Below are 21,768 nucleotides of genomic sequence, written 5' to 3'. Positions count from 1 at the left end.
GAAACAATACAAATTCACACCAACCCATTCAAACCCTACTCGCACACATCCAGACAAACCTTTACATTCATAACATATCTGGGGAACCCAACTACAGTCGGTCCTTAGACAGACTTCCTTTTGTCTCTATGGTTGTGTCTTCCCTTATCCTCACTTTCTCACCTCTCCTACCCCCACTACTTTCTCTCTCCTTTCTCTCTTCTCCTAATGTATTGCTGATTGTTTGATATTATGTTTACTTGTTGATCTTTTTCTGGTATATGGTTGAACCACATTGTTGCACCTCCTTTCTTCTCGCCTGTCGGCTCCTCCCACATCCTCTCTCTATCTATATCTCACCTTCTCTCCTCTCTCAATTTATTTGAGACTGAACTATTTTGTCTGATGCCCGATGGAGCTACTTGGTTTAGCTATAGGGGAGATGGGCCGTGGATTCCCTCCTTGGTCGTCACCTACCCAGTCGGTCTTTTGACAGACTTCTTTTCGTCTCTCCTTATTGTCTCTTTCCTTATCCTCCCTTTCTCACCTCCCCTGCCCCTTCCACTACTTTTCTCTCTCCTCTCCTAATTGTATTGCCTATGTTTTGTGTAATTGTTGAACTTTTTCTGTTACACTGTTGATTCTCATGTAAAGCGCTCTGATACCTCCGGGTCTAGCCAGCGCTATATAAAAGAAATTAACCTGCGGCTGCTGACAATATGTGCTCCCACTTCCCCCAACCCTCCCCCCTCCGCTCCTACTCTTTCCAGCTACTGTCCTCTGCCCTCGCTTGCGCCTGTCCTTTGTCCCCACCCTGTTTTTCTGTGAACCTCTTCCCTCGCCGCTTGAGACTGAACTATTTTGTATGATGCCCGATGGAGCTACCTGGTTTTAGCTATAGGGGAGATGGGCCGTGGATTCCCTCCTTGGTCGTCACCTACCCAGCCGGTTTTTAGACAGACTTCCTTTCGTCTCTACGGTTGTCTCTTCCCTTATCCTCACTCTCTCTCCTCCCCTATCCCACACTACTTTATCTCTCCTTTCTCTCCTCCCCTAATGTAATGCTGACTGTTCTATTTAATGTTTACTTGTTGTTCTTTTTCTGGTATATTGTCAAACCACATTGTTGCACCTCCTTTCGTCTCTCCTGTCGTCTCCTCCCGCATCCTCCCTCTATTTTTGTCTCTCCTTCCCTCCTCTCTCAATGTATTGAGACCGAACTATTTCGTCTGATGCCCAATGGAGCTACCTGGTTTAGCTATAGAGGAGATGGGCCGTGGATTCCCTCCTTGGTAGTCACCTACCCAGTCGGTCCTTAGACAGACTTCCTCTCGTCTCTACGGTTGTCTCTTCCCTTATCCTCACTTTCCCTCCTCCTCTACCCCCTACTACTTTCTCTCTCCTTTCTCTCCTCCCCTAATTGTATTGCTAATTGTTTGATATAATGTTTACTTGTTTATCTTTTCGGGTTTATTGTTGAACCACATAGTTACACTTCCTTTTGTCTCTCCCACATAGTTACACTTCCTTTCGTCTCTCCTGTTGTCTCCTACCGCATCCTCCCTCTACTTATGTCTCTCCTTCCCTCCTCTCTCAATGTATTGAGACTGAACTATTTTGTCTGACGCCCGATGGAGCTACTTGGTTTAGCTATAGGGGAGATGGGCCGTGGATTCCCTCCTTGGTCGTCACCTACCCAGTCGGTCTTTAGGCAGACTTCTTTTCGTCTCTCCTTATTGTCTCTTCCCTAGCTCCTATCCTCTCTCCCCTGAATCTCTCCTCTTGTCTGCCCTGGGATCACTCCTTACTGGACTTTTGACGTTGCCTTGACTCGTCTACCGGTTTGTGTCCCCATCACCCTTCCTCTCCTCTTCCCATGCTGTCTCTCACCCGCCCCTCCCCTTTCCCGCCCTCATTATCTGTCTACTTCCCGTGCTCCAACCCCCCCTCCCCGGAATCTCTCACCTTGCCTGCTTTTCCCCTTACGTATTTGTGCTTATTGTTTATCTCTACCTTACATGTAACTATGTTGCCATTCTCTAAGAACTGTGTAACCTTTGTAATGATGTAACCTGTAACTATGATCTGATGCACATGTAAAGCGCTCTGATACCTCCGGGTCTAGCCAGCGCTATATAAAACTTTTTAAATAAATAAATAAAAAATACAGGGTAACAGTGTAATTGGAATGACCAAAGACAAGAACTGCAGGAAGCAGGATGTTCTCAGGACAGTGGTTAACGCGTTGCGGTGGCTGCAAGATGATAATATGCCACCTTCATCAAGACCTGCCAAATATAATGCCCTCACAAGGGCCACTTCACCCGGGGAAAAGAACCGCGCTAGAAGAACAGTTACAAAATCCTCTATGTCGGAACAGACTGACATTTCAGTGGAGGGGAGAGGAGTGGCAAGGAAAAATGGTGCATTTTAGGATGCATCGGCTGTGCTGCTTTCCTTCATCAACTCTGCATCCGCTTCACAAAACATGATGTGCGAAGGTTGTGAAGCTGGTGTCGAGTTGGAAGTCAATGAAACTCCTTAAGGCACGTTGCTGCCTCTGGGGAGTGTTTTTTTGAGGTGCTGTCCTGTAAATAACGGGTAAGACAGCGAACGCCTGTTAACGATAAAGCGTGGCATCCATGAAGCTGGTGCCGTGCTAAACCAGGAAAACCTGTGCAGTCTGCAACAAAACTAAGAGTGTGCGAACACAAAGGGAAAAACCATTTTGTGGAAGGATACTCGTAATAGGCCAATACTCCTGGGGAGAACCAAGACATGTGAGGGTGGAAAATAGAATGCAAATAAACCTTTGAGAAACATGCTTTTCCGAACGAGACACACTTTTTCAGATTGGCAGCGAGGGGCATAATAAAATCCCACATACCGAGCACAACATGTCTCGAAGAAACCATGTATTAGCAGCATAGGCGAGAACCAAAAACAGTGTATGAAGCATGTGACATTGAGATATTGGCCCTGAAGTGCCATGAAGATGACACAATTTAGCACTCGTGAAAATCTTTTGAATAAATATGGATGGCATGTATCGTGCCTAATCGCAATATTTGAAAGGATTTTTCAAGGATGATACTGAGGTGCGGGCATGGTCTGTAGGAGTGGGTCTGAGCCTGGCACGCCACCAGGTGTCATTCCATGGGGAGGTGGTGTTCCCCAAAATCATCAGTTAAATATTGAGGTTGATGGCATTCTTGAAGGCCTTGGCAGAGAACGAAAGCAAATAAGATAGGGTGGTAGTTCTCTAGTTAGCTGGGGTCGGCAGTGGATTTCTTGAGAAGCCTTACTTCTGAGTGTTTCCATTCAACGGGAAAGGTGCCTGGGCTGATGTGTTGAGGTTGGAGATGAGTGACATGATATTTTCTTTGAACATGAAGTAAAAAATGTCTTAGAGTGGTCCGCAATATCCCAGCCTCTCAATTGGAGAAGGCATTCAGTTTGGCTAAGGCACTCAGTGCTAAGAAAATAAGCTCTAACTTCACAATCTTTATTATGTTATGTGTATTTTTAGAATGTCCTATCACCAGTTGGGGTATCCTGGCACTGAGTAGGTGTGAGGACCTTGCCTCGTTTCGTGGGGAGTTAGTCGAAGAGCAAGTTTCTGCAACTCAGGAAGCGAGGAGGAGCCTCTGATGTGAAGTGGGGGTTGTGCCACGCTTTAGGAGTCCTTTAGAAGAAGGGTTACCATCAGGCTTTGTTTCTGTGTATGTGTGGGTTATGTGCTAGTAGCAGTTTGGCTAATCTGAGGAATCTGGATGGTTGCTGGAAGGACATGCAATTGTTGGGTAGGCTGGTCCTGTGTTGTGCAGTGCCTTGACATCATAGGTGGAGTTTGAATTGTCTGTGAATCGGGAGACTATAGAACTCCCTGTGGTGTGGAGTGATGCATGTCGTGCACGGAAGGTTGAGGATGAGCCTAGCAGCTAAGTTTTGGATGGTTTGTAGTCTTCTGGTGAGTTGCTTGGTGATTCCAGCATATATATTTCCTGTAGTCCAGCCTGCTGGTGACGAGGGCATGGATGAATGTTTTTCTGATATTGTTTCTGAGCCATTTTAAGATTTTTTTTTCCAGCAACCTCGGATGAGGAAGCAGGATTTTGTGAAAGTATTGCTCTAGTGCAGACATGTCTAGTTTGTTGTCAATTATGATTCCTTGGTTCCTGGTGTGAGGGTTGGGGTGGGTGTTTGTGCAAGGCTGGCTAGCCAAAGGTGGAGTTTCACAGTGAGGTGCTTTTTCCAAAGATCACTACTCCTATGTTGTCTGTATTGAGACAGGTTGATTTTATACAGCTGGTGACTTTGGTCATGCAGGTAGAAAACATGTGCTTTGGGTAGGGGGTTATATCCAAGAAGATGAGTTGCATGTTGTTGGAGTACAAGAGGATGTTTATGCTATGAGCACAGATGGCATTGGACATCGGAGTCATGTACGTGTGGGAGAGTATGGGGCTGATCTTTCTGCAGGCAGATTTTGAGAAGGATGTCGCCCTATCAGGCACGAGTTCAGGTGGCCAGCCAAAATCGGTGAAGGGCAGGACACTCTAAAAAAACAAACATTGACAAAAGCAATAAATAGGTCTCACCTATGAGAGCTATTGGTTTCGGCAATGTTTTGTCTCCATGATGTACAGCAGCGGAGATGCTTTGCAGTGTGGCTAAAAGTACTTTAAAAACCGCTGTGGTGCATGCAGGGCTACTGCGCTTTTTTATTTTTTAAGTACATTAGTGCTGGATGCATCATAGTCCTTTTTAGTATTATTTTTTTTTAGCCGTACTGCTTAACAGCATGGCTACAAATAATTGCCAACGTTGGCAATGCCCATGCTTTACAGCATGAACAAAAGACAATGACAGAGCCAATGGACTCAAAGGTGAGATCTATTGGCTTTTCTAATGCACGATAGGTCTCCAGCACAACAACCCTGTGATTCTGAGCAAATCATTTATTCTCACCATGTGTAAAAAAAGAAGAAAAAAGTGACGTTTGGCAAAAAATCCTATCGTATAAAGAAAGCAATTGTATCCTTGTCCATGCCTACTGAAATTGCATTTAGAAGCATCACAACTGTTGTCATAATAAACATCCAATTCAAATGAGAAAATGACCTCTTTGAAGTCTGCGTGGTATAGTAAAAAAATGGCAAGAGGTTCAACAAGGAAGACTGGGAAGAAGAAAAAATAAAAGTAGTGCCTCAATTGCAGCGCGATCAGTGGAAGGACAGCAATCAAGCTGAAGCAATCAGTACTTGGTCCATGCTCCAGCCGAAATAAAAGGGAGCGAAGCCAGCTCATTCTGGCCAATTAGAAGGCAGCAAATAAGAGTGATAGTGAAGCCAACTAATGTTTAGGATTGGGCAGGCTGCAAGCCCCTTATATAAAATATCTCTTGCAAGTTAGGGCGCGTGCAGGGCATATGCTATTGCAAGCGAGATGTAGAGTAGGTTGTTTGAAAGTGCCCGGCCCTTAACTTATTTCAGTGCTAACCTCTGGTGACCTTGCATTCAACTATCCCTCTCTGCTGCCCCCAAATGTTTTTTTGTGCAGCAACTACTTTCCCTCCCCCAATAAATTATTTATATTTGATAGCTTTAGTTCACTGTTCTCGTTTGTCAAGCACGCCAAACGTCATTCTGCGTATTGGAATCAAGGCTGTGCGTGATTTAAAGCGGCTGCACGAGTGCCGTGTGTAGTGTCCCAGCATGAGGCCTGGTAATGAGAAAGGGACCACACGTGTTGTAGTGTTAGTGGTCAGTACACTGCCTGCCACGCCCAGGGTCCTGGGATATTTATTAACAAAGGTGCGTGCCCTCCGTCAAGACGTCGGGCCAAACCAAAACACTTCACGCCTGAGGGGGCGGTGCATGAGGGTTGTTCCTAAGTAGTGTACCCTAATGGAAGTGTCCGAACTCGGCAACACTACACCGTGCAGTCTCGCATGAAGGCACGCCTTTTAATGATCATTGACTTATTCAGTAATTGGTCTTCCTGTCATGGCATCAGCAGGCAAGAGGACTCCTAGAGTGGTTTCAGGTCATGTCGTGAATATACTAACTAAACGTTTTAAGAAAAAAATACCTCCTGTTGGTGACGCGAACGTAGCATGCGCATGTTCGTCATAGATCTGCCACCATTATTACCCGTGAAGTTGGTATTTTAAGTCAAGGCACGTTAACAATTTTGGGAACATCTGCAAAAATACATTTTTTCAGAGGCAGTTAATAAACGAAACCAGTGTTACAGAAGCTGTTTAAAATGCTATTTCACCGTGTTTATAATTTATATACATGCGAGTCTATGGTTTGTTTGTGCCGATAAACGAGCGCAGTCCTGTACGGGGGCGTGTTTATTTTGTGTCAGAACAATACAGGAGTGTCACAGAACATACACACTGCGACAAAGGCGTCTGCGCTTGACCCTCCTCGAAAGGGCTGCTCGCCTATACCCGACTCGTTCCTAAATACTAGGCCTAGTTGGTTGCTCCTCCCTTTTACGCGGTCCCTCGTGCGTGTGCACACTCGTGCTGTGTATGTGTGCACGCGTCTTGTGTGTATGTCGTGTCTTTTATTCTAGGTTACACCCGTTGTTGTGCACACGGCCTATCCCCCTCGCTGTGTTTTCTGTGCGTGCTCGGGCCGCCTTCTGGCCGCATACCTTCTCGTCGTGCTGGCAGGGCCCGGGCCTCGGCCCACGCCTTCCCCTGAGGAGGTTTCCAGTGGCGCAGACAGTTTGGTTGTACGCGCGCCCGGGGCGTGTGCGTAGGGCGCGCGCCCCACGGCGGACAAAAGACGCTGAAGTGAGGAGCGCGCGCGCGCGCCCCTCCCCCCTCCGCCGTCTCCCCGGCAGTGCCCCAGACTCGCCTCTGGGTGCGTCAAGGGGTGGGAGGGCCACGTGGGCAGGGAGCACATGGCTACCGCGAGCCGCTGACGTCAGCTACATAGCAGCCGCGTGACTGACAGTGTCTGCGGCGTGCACTAAGCTTCTAGCCAGTGCCTGCGCGCGGGCTTCCCTGCGCGGCGGGGGAGGGGGCGAACCGTTTGACCGCTTGGCGAGGGGGAAGGGGTTGTAAGGATGCGATGGTATGTGTGTGGAGGGTGGGTGGGTGCGGCCTGAGCCTTCTGAAGAGGGGGAGAGACTGGTTAAGGATGCGATGGTATGTGTGTGTGGGGGGGGGGGGGGGGGCCTCTTCAGAAGGCTCAGGCCGCACCCCCCGTGCGGCCTGAGCCTTCTGAAGAGGGGGAGAGACTGGATTTTTGGGAGGGTGCGCAAGAGTCTTTAGACGTCTGAGGAAAGGATAAAGGAGGGGAAGAGATGGGGCGAGGCCGGAAGGGGCCCAGGACCCATCTGTCGACCCAGCCTCGTTTGTCTTCAACCATATGACATTTGTAAGAGGGAGTCGTTTAAATAAAACAGGGAACATATTTTCCCTACATATGCAATTAATTGTAGGTGAGGCAATTGAAATAAAGTCACTGTTGGCTTAAACCTAGGAAGTCTCCCGCCTGAATTGGTTCTGTTGGCATGCAGTATCATGGGGGGGGGGGGGGGGCGTTTAATCATGTAAGAAATTAACAAAACACTTATAAATGCATTTGTGGACATCCAGAAACATCAAAGACAAAAGATTGTACCTGTAGCCACACTGCTGACCCCGTGGGAAGCGGCGCCAAGTATACTGGGGACGAAAGCGATTTCTGTATTTTTCATGCTGGTTGACACCTTAGCCGACCGTCTCCTAATTAGTTTCACAAACTGCACAATATTTAAAAAAAAAAATTCGTCTGCCAGCTGCCTTGAATGGAGGTGCCCACAAGGTTTTGGTACTGAAAGCATTCTCTGCGAATAGTTGACTGGCCAGAATGGGTAAGATAACGTGCAATCACGATTGTCTAATTTGCCCAGCTGTATTACGGTTGTTTTTTCACTTTTAGTGTGGCAAAAACTAGCCTTGATGCACCTGCTGGATGCAATCTTTCTTAGGTTAGAAGGTAACATTGTTCTATTAGTCTGGAATTAATCTGTTTCATAGAGATGGGTACTGTAGTGGTTCTTTTCTTGAGTTTACAAATTAACTGTTTTAGGAAGTTGAAAATCGGAATGTGGGAGCCATGAACATGTTTTTGGCCCGCGACTTATTTTTCAGCCTTTCTGTCGGCATTGACTACCAGGCCTTGCCCTGTGTAACTAAACAGCCTTTGAAACAGGTCACAGTAACGAATGTCTACATCTAAATTCTAACAAATGCAATTTTGTATTTCAAAGATTTAGTGGTTTGTTTTTTATGTGAAAACATGCATTGGATTTTGGTACAATTAAAACATTGCAAGTAAACTTATTTGTTGTCATCTCAACCCATGCAAGCATTTGCTCCTTCAAACAGACACCACAACTGACCTGAATTGCTCTAAACTTGGCACCTAATTACAAATTTCCCCACGGTAGTGTCATTGCTTGGTTTGGGGTAAATCCATTAAGAAGTTTTAAAGAAATATTCATTTAAAAACACGGCCAGCGGTCATAGAAACGCTTCTTGCGCGTACACCATTATCCAGCACAGTGCACACAGTACCGCATTGGGGTAATGGGGAAATGGCATATGGGTCAGGCTTAAAGTACTGTGACTTCCAGGCCCATGTACAGTGCACAAAGTGAACCCACCACCTTAAAATAAATAGTAAGCCATTGTTACCATGGGATTCATGAATCCTAGGCCCTGCTGGAGTCCCCATAACCTAACCTGGGATTTGCAAATCCTGTCATATTAAAAAGAAATATTTACTGTACTACTGCTTTGATTGACCCTGGCTACACGTGGGTGTTGGTCACGCACAGAAGTATCTGGTTGCTGTTCATTCCTTGCTACTAGCTGCAGTTACACGCCTCCAGATGTTGTGCTTTGTGGGTTTTCGTTGCTGTGGCGCGGTGGTTCTCTATGGCCAACCAACCCCCTGCTGTGTACAGCTGAAGACGTTACACAAAGGGGGGTTTGACCCATGCAGTCGCGGGGACCTGGGCGTTATATGATATATGTAGAAGGGGTCCCCGCAAGGGAAACGTGTTATGTGCAACACACACGATCAACACTACTTTCTCAATTCTGTAATCAACAGTCAGAACAATAAAGAGAAAGGTATTGTCATTTATTTAACAATACGTAAGTAAGTATTACGTTTTAAGTAATGGGAAGGTTCCAATGGTATCCACTCTGGACATCATGATAAGGAGCGCTTGAGTTAATCCTTTTAATGATCTATTTACAGTTGGGGCCTATTGCTCTGCACCCTACCTCTCGTGTTGGTTGACGAGTGGGAACGTATCCCAAGAAAGTCTTACCAATCGGCTGATTGGTTGAGAAATCATGTGAGTGGAGCCCTTTTTAACAAATTTCAGTCGCTTGAGGGCCCACCCATAGAAATATACACCTTTCCTCTGTATATATGCGAATTTATATCGCTGAGTGTAACCGAGATTATAAGTTGGTCTCACTCTTTTCCTACGCTCTGAGTCCTCTGTGGCCCTGAGCCCATGGCTAATTACATTTTGCTAATACAACTGAATTCTGTCAAATAAAATGACGCCTTAAAATTAGTGATCTGATCCATTGTTTTTAATTTCACAGATATTAATGCCCCTTCCAACTTTGCCCTTCCTCTTCCCGCACCTGTCCTGATGAAGACCCCGTTAAAGAACCCTATTCAGCCTACGGCCAGGGGTCGAAACGTCGACGGCTCTTGTTTCCTTTGTTTCGGACTTCCGGAACATGTCCTCTAATCAAATTTAATGTTTCATGTGTGACCGTTGAAAGTCTTTATTGTAATAATCCTGCAATGCACGCCTTAACTATTTAGGCCTTTTTGTGTTAGATTTGGTTTGAGTTATATGTTAATGTCATTTATGATTGAATCTATTTTTTTGACTATGTCTATTTCTTTTTGACTTTACACTGCCCTGAGCACAACTCCATCCCCCCTTCACTTCCTTTCCTCTCCCCCCATCTGGGGCTCTTTAAAAGTGTTGTTAATGTAATGACATTCGGTTGAAAACTGGTATTGTTAAATAAATGACAATACCTTTCTCTTTATTGTTCTGACTGTTGATTACAGAATTGAGAAAGTAGTGTTGATCGTGTGTGTTGCACATAACACGTTTCCCTTGCGGGGACCCCTTCTACATATATCGTGTACAGCTGAAGGACTTGCAGAACAGAGGTTGGCCACATGCTGCAAGCTGGGTGCAGGGCTTTGCTGTCTACTGCCATTCCCCACTATGCATGGCCGAAGCCCCGTGCAGAGGGTTGGATCATTGTAGGGTTGTGCTGCAGGTCTGGCTGAAAACCAAGCATTGTGACCAACCTTCTATGCATGTCTGAAGACCCTGGGCAGTGGAGGTTGACTCCCTGTGGAGGGCTGCGCGCAGGGTCTGGCTGTAGACCAACATTGGCATTTTTGTATACTGCCTGTTACAGTTAGTGTATGCAACTATAATCTGTGTATGCTGTGTGTCTTTCGAGGCGCATGTGTCTTATTTTACATAGTTATTTTCTTTTGCTGTCCGCCATTTCTATGGTGTGTAGGCCAGCTCTGTACGATGCTTTACTCCACAGCCCGTTAGTTTACATATTGTTGTTGGTACGTGTCTGCGTGCACCTTTGCCTGTAGTGTGTTTTTCCTCAGCTCTATACATTAGTTGAGCTCCATCCATTAGTATCGTCTTCTACTTCTGTCAGTCAGTGTACATTTGTTTCTACACCCCTTTGTGGGTCGGTAGGTTCTGTCTTTCTGTGTACAAGAGCATGTGTGCCTGCAGGTACAGACACAGTTAAATACCTCGCAGACCACGTGCGATGTCCTAGGCCAAGGGCTTATTTCACATTCAGCACACAAATCCGGCCCAGTTACCAAGGAGACACAAACTTGTGGTTTCCAAGGCAACTGTTCCTTTGGCCCTTTTATACAGATGCGGTCTGTCAGCAAAAGCGCAGCTTATGCTGGGAGATGTGCGTGCTGCTGGGCGCACACGTACTACTGAACAGAAGAGTACATATGCACGGTTTTAGATGGGAGCTCTTATTCACTGCGCACTCCATTACTTGTAAAACGCTGTTAGGCACGCCAATTCACATCAATGGACTCTTGCTGGGCAAGCTCGTTGCTGTGCAGTTTCACGGGGATGACCTCTTTATTTGATCATAGTGCCTGCTAGTGTGTGTACCGTTAAACGTCAGCACCGTCATTCTCTAGTAATATAGGGCTACATCTATGTAGCTTTTTTGTAGATGCAAATGGCCCGATTCATAGAATCGGGCTGTTTGCCACCTCAAAAATGCCTTTTTGTATGTACCAAACCCCGTTTTGCGATTCGGTAACCTATTACCAAATCGCAAAATAGGTTAGCGATTCCATATTAGGTAGGGGCATGTAGAGGGCGTCCATTCCTAATAGCGACTCGCAGTGGTATGTGTGAATGGTATGCGACCAAAGTAAGGTCGCACAACATTCATATTTTACCACCAATTTCAAGTATGTGTTAACGAGGTCAAATCAGGAAGGGTCTGCAAAAACGTTTTTAAGAGCAGGCAGTGTTCCCAGGGACTACTGTCTACTCTTTAAAAACTAAACTGAAACATTACATTTTTATTTTTGAAACGCATCACGCTTTCCATTTATGGAAAACGGGCTGCATTTAAAAATAAAAACGTTTCTTTATTTAAAAGCAAACACAGACATGGTGGTCTGCTGTCCCCAGCTGGCCACTGTCCCTGTGTTTTTAGCGATTCCCAATGGGTCGCAAATAACACCTACCTCATGAAATTAATGAAGTTGGTCAATTGCGACCCCGGTTAGGATTTGCTAAATGTGTCAAGGACACATGACTGCGAAGGTGTTGGCAATTTCCTAAAAGCAAATTGCTAAGATTTGCTATTAGGGATTTGCTAAATAAATCCTACGTACACACGGCCAACAGAAACTAGCATTGCATCTGGAAGCACCTCATACAACTACTGCTCCTGGAATCACCACATATTAATATTAAACACTAATTACTAAACCTCACAGGTTTCCTTATCATCCTCTTTTCCCTGGTTTTCTCCAGATAATTTTCGCTCAGCTTTGAGGACTTCTGTCCCGATAACATCATTTTACCTTCTTGTTTCTCTTGCGTATAGTCACTTGTTTTGCCTTGTTTAAAATGATCATGGTTTATTTACCTAACTCTACTGAGATGCTACCACTCATATCCTTTCATTCTGACCGCATTACTTTTGACTGCCTCAATTACAATTGGGTCTCTAAACTTTGACCATTTTTGTACAGGTGCTGGCTCTTTTATGCAAATTCAGTCCCCTACCTGAATTCTACAATCAGTTTTGCTGACAAAATGTTTGCTGTCGAAATACTCTCTCACCTTTGCGCAGATTTCTACATCTTTGACACCATTAGGAGTTGTACAATGGGAAACTAACATGCTGTCTACGGCTTTGCGAACATTGACTCCTCTTTTGAGTGCCCAATGTACACATTCCACCAACGTATGGTTCATTTTCTAAAAATACCATTGGCTTGCAAGTGATACAATGTCACCCACTTGTGTATTACACAACACGTTGTCAAAAACGCTTTCATTTTGCCTGACACAAACTGCACCCTATTGTCAGATAATTATTTGGGAAATCCTTCTTTGATCAAGACAAAAATTGTAGAAAAAGATGTTACAGCTTTAATATTCTGCTCCTGTACAAACTCCGCCTTCCACAGTTTACTGTATTAGTCAACACCCACAATAGCATTATTGAAACTTTGAGTAAGAACCCTAAATGGCCCAATGAAATCGGACCACAGACCCCTGGTTGTTCGACAGGATAAAGTGGCAGTATCGCGGTTTTCAAAAGCTTGTCACTGGCGGCACATGTCACACACTCACTGACTGCTTGGATTATCTCTGTGTTTATACTGGGCCACCAATACGCTGATCAATTCTTCCTTTTTGTCATTGTCTGGCCTAAATGTCCCTCATGCCCAGCGCATATAATCCTTGTGCAAATGTGTCAGGGTGTCACAAATGTGTCCTCCCTCATCACCATATTCCTTTTTTCCAGGGTCAATTCATCAGCCACCTTTAAATATGGCTGTAAACTGGGATGTAGAGATTTCTTTTTCGGCCTTCCCTTTGCCACATATTTCCGAACAAGTCTGGGGTCCTCATCAGCTTTCAAACACTCAAACCACTTATTTTCCTTGAATCCACCTTCACAACCTGCATCAATGGTAACAATGAGACATTCCTCATCATCCTCTACATTTTGCGATAATGGTACAATGTCCACCCCCCAAAGTGCTCTAGGCAAATGTCTGCTTGCACAATTATGCCACCTTGTATGTGTTGAATGTCAAAATGGTATTGGAGTTACTTAGAGCTTAATCTAGCTATCCTTGGTGTCTGGTCTTTAATACCATAACCACTCAGAATATTAACTAATGGCTTGTGATCTGTCATTAGGTATATTTTCTTCTCCACACAAAACTTTTAACACATTCTACTGCACAACAATATGCCATTAACTCTCTTTCAATGATAGAAAACACCTTTTCAGTTTCCTTCAATGATGGTGACACATATCCAGTTGTCCTTTCACCTTTAATACTTATTTCAGATAGTCACCCCTAACTCACTGTTACTGGTATCCACCATGATCAAACACTCACAATACGGATCGAAAGGTGCTAACACTTTAGCTGACCAAATTTCTTGTTTCAGTATCTCAAATTCCACGTTGCAACACTCCTTCTACTCAAAAACTTTTTTCTTGAGTAACATCCATACATTTTCTGGTCTGTTTGCAAAATGTCTTATGAACTTTGACTAAACTCACAAACCCTATAGATGAAGAAACCTGTTCCTTGGTTTCTGGGACTAGTTTGGTTCGAGGCATGTGGGCTGCTAAATTCATATCTCAGCATTAGATCGCCGCCTAGTGTTGGGTCCGGATGATCGCACATTGTTGTCCTGGAAGAGTCTTCGAAGTATCCTGAGATAGGTGGCTCCTCCCCTGGACTACAGTGCGCATGGGCATCGGCTCCATCCCCAGATTGTTTTTTTCCGCCATTGGGTTCGGATGCGGTCTCGACGTCTCTCTGTCGGAACCGAGAAAAACTAACTTTAAACGGCCAAAAGGCCTTGTATTCTTTGCGTCGGTATTGTTTGCGTGCGGTCTCGAGTTCTTCCGTCTCTTGGAGTCGGAATCAGCGGAGTGCTTACACTCTTCGGACATCGAGGCCTTCTCATCGCGACACGACTGCAACTTTACAGCATGGAGCGGAGTCCGTTTCAACTCTGTCCGCTCTGTGGGTCCAAATACCCACATATAGATCTGCACCCGGTCTGTAACAAATGCCTTTCGCCAGACCATGACGAAGGCAACTGCAGGGCCTGCGCGAGGTTCAGGTCCAAGAAGACACTCAAGATTGAAGCCAGACAAGCGGCCCCAGATCCAGAAAACATCTTCGGCGAGCAAGAAGACGAGGACCAGAGCCATCATCTTCAAATCTCCCCGCCCGAGACGGAGGTCGAGGCAGATCCGGAACACGACGACGGAGTCGGGGGTCAAGGCCTTGAATACGTCGACGAGGTAGGGGACGTCGAAGAGGTTTATGGGGCCGCGGAAGATAGCTCAGGGGATGAGCTATGCCCCGAAGGTTACGAAGATCAAGATCGGGTCACGGGATCGCCTGTCGGCCTTACCCAAGACCCCGTATCGCAAGCCACGGCTCCGCCTTCAGGCCCGGCCACGGACATACTTGCTGCGCAGCCCGTATCGAAACCGAAACTGAAACCTACGGTATCGACTACACCTAAAATGGCCGACCCGAAATCGAAACCGAAACTTATGGATTCGAGCGTCCCTAAGATGGCGGCCGTACCACCAAAAACGACTAAACCCGCTGCTTCATCGACTCCGTCGGCCTCCGGTCCACAGAAGTCGAAGAAATCTGTCGATTCCACGGTGTCGAAATCGGCGCAAGAGGAGGGATCCTCTAAGAAGGGTGGTCGGCACGGGTCAACCGCTGCGACGCCGTCAAAGCCCGCCAAAGCCAGCGAAACGGCTCCGGTTCCGACTGGGACTTCGTTAGTCGGACGCGTGGTAGAAACGGAGCCGACAAAGACACACGGATCGAAGGCTGGCGCATCTGCGCATCGGTCCAAGGACTCTGGGTCGGCGACTGCGGCATCATCGTCCAAAACTCAGAAGGGCCAACAGGACGTCTGATCCGAGGGCAAGGTCAAGACCTCCTCGTCGGCGCCAAAGACCACTGTAAGTAACGCGTCCCCCATCGCCTCTTCACTACAGAGAATCAGGGAGAAGGCCTCTGCTACGTCGGCTCCGATGCCATCGCCACAGAAGCCGATGGATATTCCAGTGAAGCCTGCGGGTAAACTTCTCTTCCTTCTGCCGCCAAAAGAGGCGCCGAAGGCCTTTTCAACAAAATCGACGCCAAAGAAGTCGGATTCTTCAACGGCAGGGGCACTTTCAAGTCGGGTAATCGACTCAGAAGAGGATTCTGAGCGTTTTATCGACGCAGACACGGGCAAATTGACCCTTTACAAGAGGAGGATCACTTCACAGCCAGTGGACTCCTATGTCATCCCCCTGAAGAAGAAAAGGCTTCCTCAGGACGCTTCAGGCCTCATGGAACCTATCCAGCCTCCTCCAAGAAGGAGCCCAACTCCTTCCCCAGAACACTCTGAGGGGGAGGGATATGATGAAGATGACCAATACACTTTTCCCATCAATGAACCAGATGCACAGCCGGATTCATATGATGACATTGGTGACCAAGGCACCCAGGATGTGGGGCAAGACCCGCAGCCTGACCCACAGCCTTTCAGTGCACGTGCATCCCCGACTGAAGATTCTGCAGGTTTTCATGCACTCATTGAAAGGGCAGCTGCTAATCATGATGTGGACAAGCATGCTGACCCAGTAGAAGAAGACTTTCTATTTGACACTTTTTCAGTCTCTGAAAGGACAGTAAAGACACTGCCTATGCTCAAAGGGGTCCTCAAACATGCTGCGGACATATTTAAAGAACCTACCAGGGCTAGAGTGGTCAATCCACGTATCGGAAAAAAAGTACAGACCAGCACCTGCAGACCCTGCATACATTCGGGGACAGTTGCCGCTTGACTCCCTGGTGGTCGCAAATGCTCGCAAAAGGGCCAACTCCCAAACAACGGGTGAAGCTCCTCCCCCGGATAAGGAGTCCAAAGTGCTAGAGGCAGGAGGCAAAAGAGTAGCTGCACAGGCTGCCAACTTTTGGCGTATTGCAAATACACAGGCACTCTTGGCACGCTATGATAGGGCCCATTACGACACCCTAGAGCGGGTTTTAGAACACCTGCCTTCGCAGTTTCAAGAGGGCACCAAACTGCTTATAGAAGAGGGAAAACTGATCTCCAACGCAGCCATAAAGTGTGCACTTGATGCCGCAGACACAGCAGCTAGGGCCATTAACACTAGCGTCATGCTGAGACGACAGGGGTGGCTCCGCATATCGGGGTTTAAACCTGACATACAAACAACCATACTTAATCAGCCAGTCAATCCTGATAGACTGTTTGGTCCAGATGTTGACACCACCCTGGAAAAGATTGAAAAAGACACCGAAACTGCTAAGTCTATGGGGGCCCTACAATCACAACAGTTTCGTGGCAATAATTTTCGTCGCTCAGGTGCACGTGGAGTCACCCGAGGACAGATGGGTCAACAATCTCAGTTCAATAGAGGTGGAGCACAGTCCTCGTACCCCAAACAGAACAAGGGGGGTTACCGAGGAAACAGCACCAGAGGACGCGGCAGAGGGAACAACAACTCCCGCTCCTCTACCCCAAGCAAACAGTGACTCTCTGTCACTGCCCCCCGACCACTTAACACCTGTCGGGGGGAGACTACAGCAGTTCCTGCCCGTCTGGAGAAACATCACCACAGACAGGTGGGTGCGACAACTGGTACAGTACGGTTATTGTCTAGAGGTAAAATCCACTCCACCCAACATTCCACCAAGGCAACGGCCTATGTCCGCAGAGCACTTGCACTTATTGCAGCAGGAAGTAGTGGTGATGCTGCAAAAAGGCGCAATCGAGCCCGTGCCGGTGGAGGAGGAAGGCACAGGGGTATATTCCCTGTACTTCCTTATTCCAAAGAAGGACGGATCTCTCAGACCCATTCTAGATCTACGTCCCCTCAACCTGTATATACTGTCAGAACATTTCCATATGCTCACACTGCAACAGATTCTTCCCTTGTTAAACCAAGGGGACTTCTTAGCAACCTTAGACCTCAAGGATGCTTATTTCCACATACCACTATACCCATCCCACAGGAAATACCTCAGGTTCACTATCCAAGGCAGGCATTATCAGTTCAAGGTCCTACCCTTCGGAGTGACCACAGCCCCAAGAGTGTTTACCAAGTGTCTGGCGACAGTAGCAGCGCACCTCAGGAGGCAGAACATCCATGTCTACCCCTACCTGGACGACTGGCTAGTTCAAGCCAAGTCAGAACAACAGTGCGCCCGCGGACATGTCGACTACCATTCACCTCCTTCACGATCTAGGCTTCTCGTTGAACTACCCAAAGTCGCTTCTTCAGCCGGCACATGTCCGGCAGTTTCTAGGTGCGACGATCAATACCCTGACGGCCATGGCTCAGCCAAACCAAGTCAGGATAGACAGCATGCAGTCTCTAATCCAGAAGTTCAGACCACAACACTCACTTCCAGCGAGAGTGTTCATGCAGTTGATAGGCATGATGGCCTCCTGCATCTTCATAGTCCCTCACGCACGGTTACATATGCGCCCGCTCCAAGAGTGCTTAGCAAATCAGTGGACACAGGCTCAGGGACAATTAACAGACCTAGTGTTGGTTACCAGTCGGGCATACGACTCTCTGCATTGGTGGACTCCACACAACCTTTGCAAGGGCCGACTGTTCCAGGAGCCAGTGCCACAGATTATCCTGACAACGGACGCATCTCTCCAGGGATGGGGAGCTCATCTGCTCACTTACACAGTGCAGGGACTATGGACGAAGCAGCAACAGAAGATGCACATCAACTATCTGGAACTGATGGCAATCTTCATGGCGCTCAAGTCCTTCATTGTACATCTGTGCAACAAGGTAGTGTTAGTCCGGACGGACAACATGACCGCGATGTACTACATTCAAAAGCAGGGGGGCACCCACTCGCCACAGCTGTCTCATCTGGCTCAGGGCATGTGGTGGTGGGCCATTCAGAGGAATATCTTCCTCATGGCCGAACACCTCCCGGGCAAGGACAATCAGATGGCAGATCTGCTCAGCAGATACAGCCATCAAATGCACGAGTGGGAGTTACACCCATCTGTACTCCACCCGTACTTCCAGCAGTGGGGTCATCCGGAGATAGACCTGTTTGCAACAAAAGAAAACGCAAAATGCCAACACTTTGCCGCCAGGTTCCCTCACCCACAGTCGCAGGGGAATGCGATATGGATGAACTGGTCAGGCAAATTTGCGTACGCTTTTCCGCCAGCCCCTCTGATACCGCTGGTGGCAAGAAAGCTAAGGCAGCACGCGATGACTCTCATCCTAGTTGCTCCAACGTGGGCGCGCCAAGCATGGTACACCACGTTCCTCGAACTATCAGTGGTGCCGCATCAAAGACTGCGCCTCACGCCCAGACTGTTGACGCAGAACCATGGAGAAATTCAGCATCCAGATCCGCAACAGCTCAACCTAGCGATCTGGCTCCTGAAGTCCTAGAGTTTGGATACCTTAACCTACCTCCAGAATGCATGAACATCATCAAGGAGGCAAGGAGGCCAACTACCAGAGCATGCTATGCTGCAAAATGGAAGCGTTTTGTCATTTACTGTACAGCCAATGACATCAACCCACTAGATGCATCTATCCCTAACATCATTTGCTATCTGTTACATCTTTACAAGTGCAATCTAGCGTACACTTCCATTCGGATACATCTATCCGCCATAGCAGCTTATCTTCAGAACAGGCAGCATCTCTCTGTCTTCAGAGTGCCTGCCATTAAAGCTTTCCTGGAAGGTCTGAAACGAGTCATTCCCCCAAGAACAGCGCCAGCTCCGGTGTGTAACCTTAATGTGGTCCTCACCAGACTGATGGGACCACCATTTGAGCCACTGCACTCATGTGAACTCCAGTTCCTAACGTGGAAAGTAGCTTTCCTAATTGCTATTACGTCACTGAGGCGTGTTAGTGAGCTACAAGCGCTCACAATCCAAGAGCCATTCATTCAGATTCATCCAAACAGGGTAGTGCTACGTACTAACCCCAAATTCCTTCCGAAGGTGGTGTCACAGTTTCATCTCAACCAAACTATTGACTTGCCAGCGTTCTTCCAAAACCCACAGACGGTGGCGGAAAGAATGCTCCATACGTTAGACGTACGGAAGGCGTTGATGTACTACATAGACAGGACACAACACTTTAGGAAAACAAAACAACTTTTTGTTGCCTTCTCACCACAACACAAAGGCAACCCTATTTCCAAAGCAGGAATAGCCAGGTGGATTGTTAAGTGCATCCAAATCTGTTATCAAAAGGCCAAGCGCACTTTAACGATACCCCCAAGGGCGCACTCCACACACAAATTGGGGGCATCCATGACTTTCCTGGGGAACATTCCTTTAGAGGACATTTGCAGAGCAGCCACGTGGGTTACACCACATACCTTCACAAAACACTACTGTGTTGATGTACATTCCAAACAGCAAGCTGCTGTAGGACAGGCTGTTCTCAAAACACTTTTTCAAGCTTCTGCAGCTGGCACGGGCAACCGCCGCTAATGGAGTGACTGCTATGTATTCTATGCTGAGATATGAATTTAGCAGCCCACATGCCTCGAACTGAATATGCTACTTACCAGTATGCCTCTGTTCTTGGCATGTAGGGCTGCTAACATTCATATCGCCCACCGTCCTCCCCGGTGCCTGTCGCAGCTGCAGATGTACTATTGTATTCAATCATTAGCATGGACATCCTTTACACTTTTCACTCCATCTTCTGCCACAATGGCAAAAAACAATCTGGGGATGGAGCCGATGCCCATGTGCACTGTAGTCCAGGGGAGGAGCCACCTATCTCAGGATACTTCGAAGACTCTTCCAGGACAACAATGTGCGATCATCCGGACCCAACACTAGGCGGCGATCTAATGCTGAGATATGAATGTTAGCAGCCCTACATGCCAAGAACAGATGCATACTGGTAAGTAGCATATTCATTTGATGGCATCCATCAACACAGGGTGCGGTTGTACACCTTCCTCTGATATCCCAGGTGCAAAATATTCCATGTTCGGCTTTGCAAAAACAATTTTTTTGATGTTTGCAACTATGCGTGCCCTGGCCAATCTTTCCATCACTAAATCGTGCTCCTGAATGTCTTTTGCTGCTATTAATGTATCATCCTGGGACGTGACCACCCCTTAAACACTCGGTAACACTGATTTATGGATCCTTTAGAAAACAGATGTGGCTAGTTCCTCCTGAACTGAAATGTTCCAATTGGAGAAACAAATGCTGTTAGATGTCTTCTTGCCAGATCTAATACTCTCTGCCAATTCTTCTCTGATGCTAAAATGAACACTTCTCATCCTCTGCTTAACGGGCATCACCCCTTCCTTCCCCTGGATTTTGTGCTTAAATTCTTTCTTTCCCACACCGTTCTTCATCATGTCATATATTTTTCCTCCCACACACAATTTTCTTGTGTTGTTCGCGAGTGATACTTGTACTTCTCTCCAAGGTGTCAATGTGATCCTGAATAAACCTTTGTGATACCAACCTAAGATATATAATCATTTTCTTGCCACACATATACCTTGACAACGATACTTCTCCTCTTAAACTGCAAGGTACTCCCAAAGTAACCAGCTAAATCGATTTTTTTTTCTTCCTCAAAAGATACCGGACACCTGTCCGGAGGAAGAAGCTCGTTCTCCCCCATTAGGAAACAAATCTGTGGTAATGATCGTCTTTTTGGCACCTGAATCTACTAACAGATTACATTTTTCCCGTAAACAACAACCTCTGCATATAAGTCAACACACCATCTCCTTTGTGTTGTCGCACAACTCGTTCCACTCGTCATCACTTTCTTTCTTTGTCAACCCGTTCACTCTTTTTTTTGTTACTGTGGCAAACCCGCGTGGAAATTATCAACTTTGCCTCAGTTTGGACTTGTTGCATTCTTCACGGGGCATTAGTTGGTGTATGACTTGGAAACTCGCATCGAAAACATACATTCCATGCCAGAGTGTTATCACAGAGTGACACTCTTGTTATTTGTTCATCCCGCCTGTGTTCCTGTTGATTTGTCAGAAGTGTACCTAAGGAAATGCGTTTCGCAGTGGCTCCCAGAACATAGAGAGTAGGAAATATCTCCTTCCCTGGAATTTACTTTAAATTTGATTTTGCCAACATAAGACTGAAGCCTCTGCAAGCTGTTTAACAGTCATAGAATTGCTTCTTTTTGTTGGGGCTCATCGATCGTGTGTGTGATTTGAAAGTAATAATGCTTTAGGGGTAACTGATGCTCACTAAAGACGGAGACAAGCAGATTAAAACAAACAAGGAAGACCAACACCTGTAAAAGAGATTGAGTACATTCGGAAGAACGCACACAGCGGCCACGAAGACCACACTGTGACTGGCAATTCGGGGTGAGGCAGAGGCAGAGGAAAAACCTTGCAGGAAAGC

The 21,768-nt window shown here is 46.8% G+C and overlaps 1 protein-coding gene and 1 long non-coding RNA gene across 3 annotated transcripts in view; one reads left to right on the top strand and one right to left on the bottom strand.

The window, feature by feature from the left end:
• Nucleotides 1-6,777, bottom strand: part of LOC144822148 (uncharacterized) — a 175,591-nt gene extending 168,814 nt beyond the window's left edge. The window contains exon 1 of the long non-coding RNA XR_013608567.1: nucleotides 6,649-6,777. This is a non-coding gene — a long non-coding RNA (uncharacterized LOC144822148). The remainder of the gene's footprint in view (nucleotides 1-6,648) is intronic.
• Nucleotides 1-21,768, top strand: part of MNT (MAX network transcriptional repressor) — a 183,659-nt gene that overhangs the window by 140,882 nt on the left and 21,009 nt on the right. The window lies entirely within an intron of this gene.

Source organism: Lissotriton helveticus, chromosome 3_1, assembly GCF_964261635.1.
Source record: "Lissotriton helveticus chromosome 3_1, aLisHel1.1, whole genome shotgun sequence".
NCBI classification, from domain to species: domain Eukaryota; kingdom Metazoa; phylum Chordata; class Amphibia; order Caudata; family Salamandridae; genus Lissotriton; species Lissotriton helveticus.
Note: the sequence above shows the minus strand (reverse complement) of the source record. Positions and strands in the feature narration are given on the sequence as shown.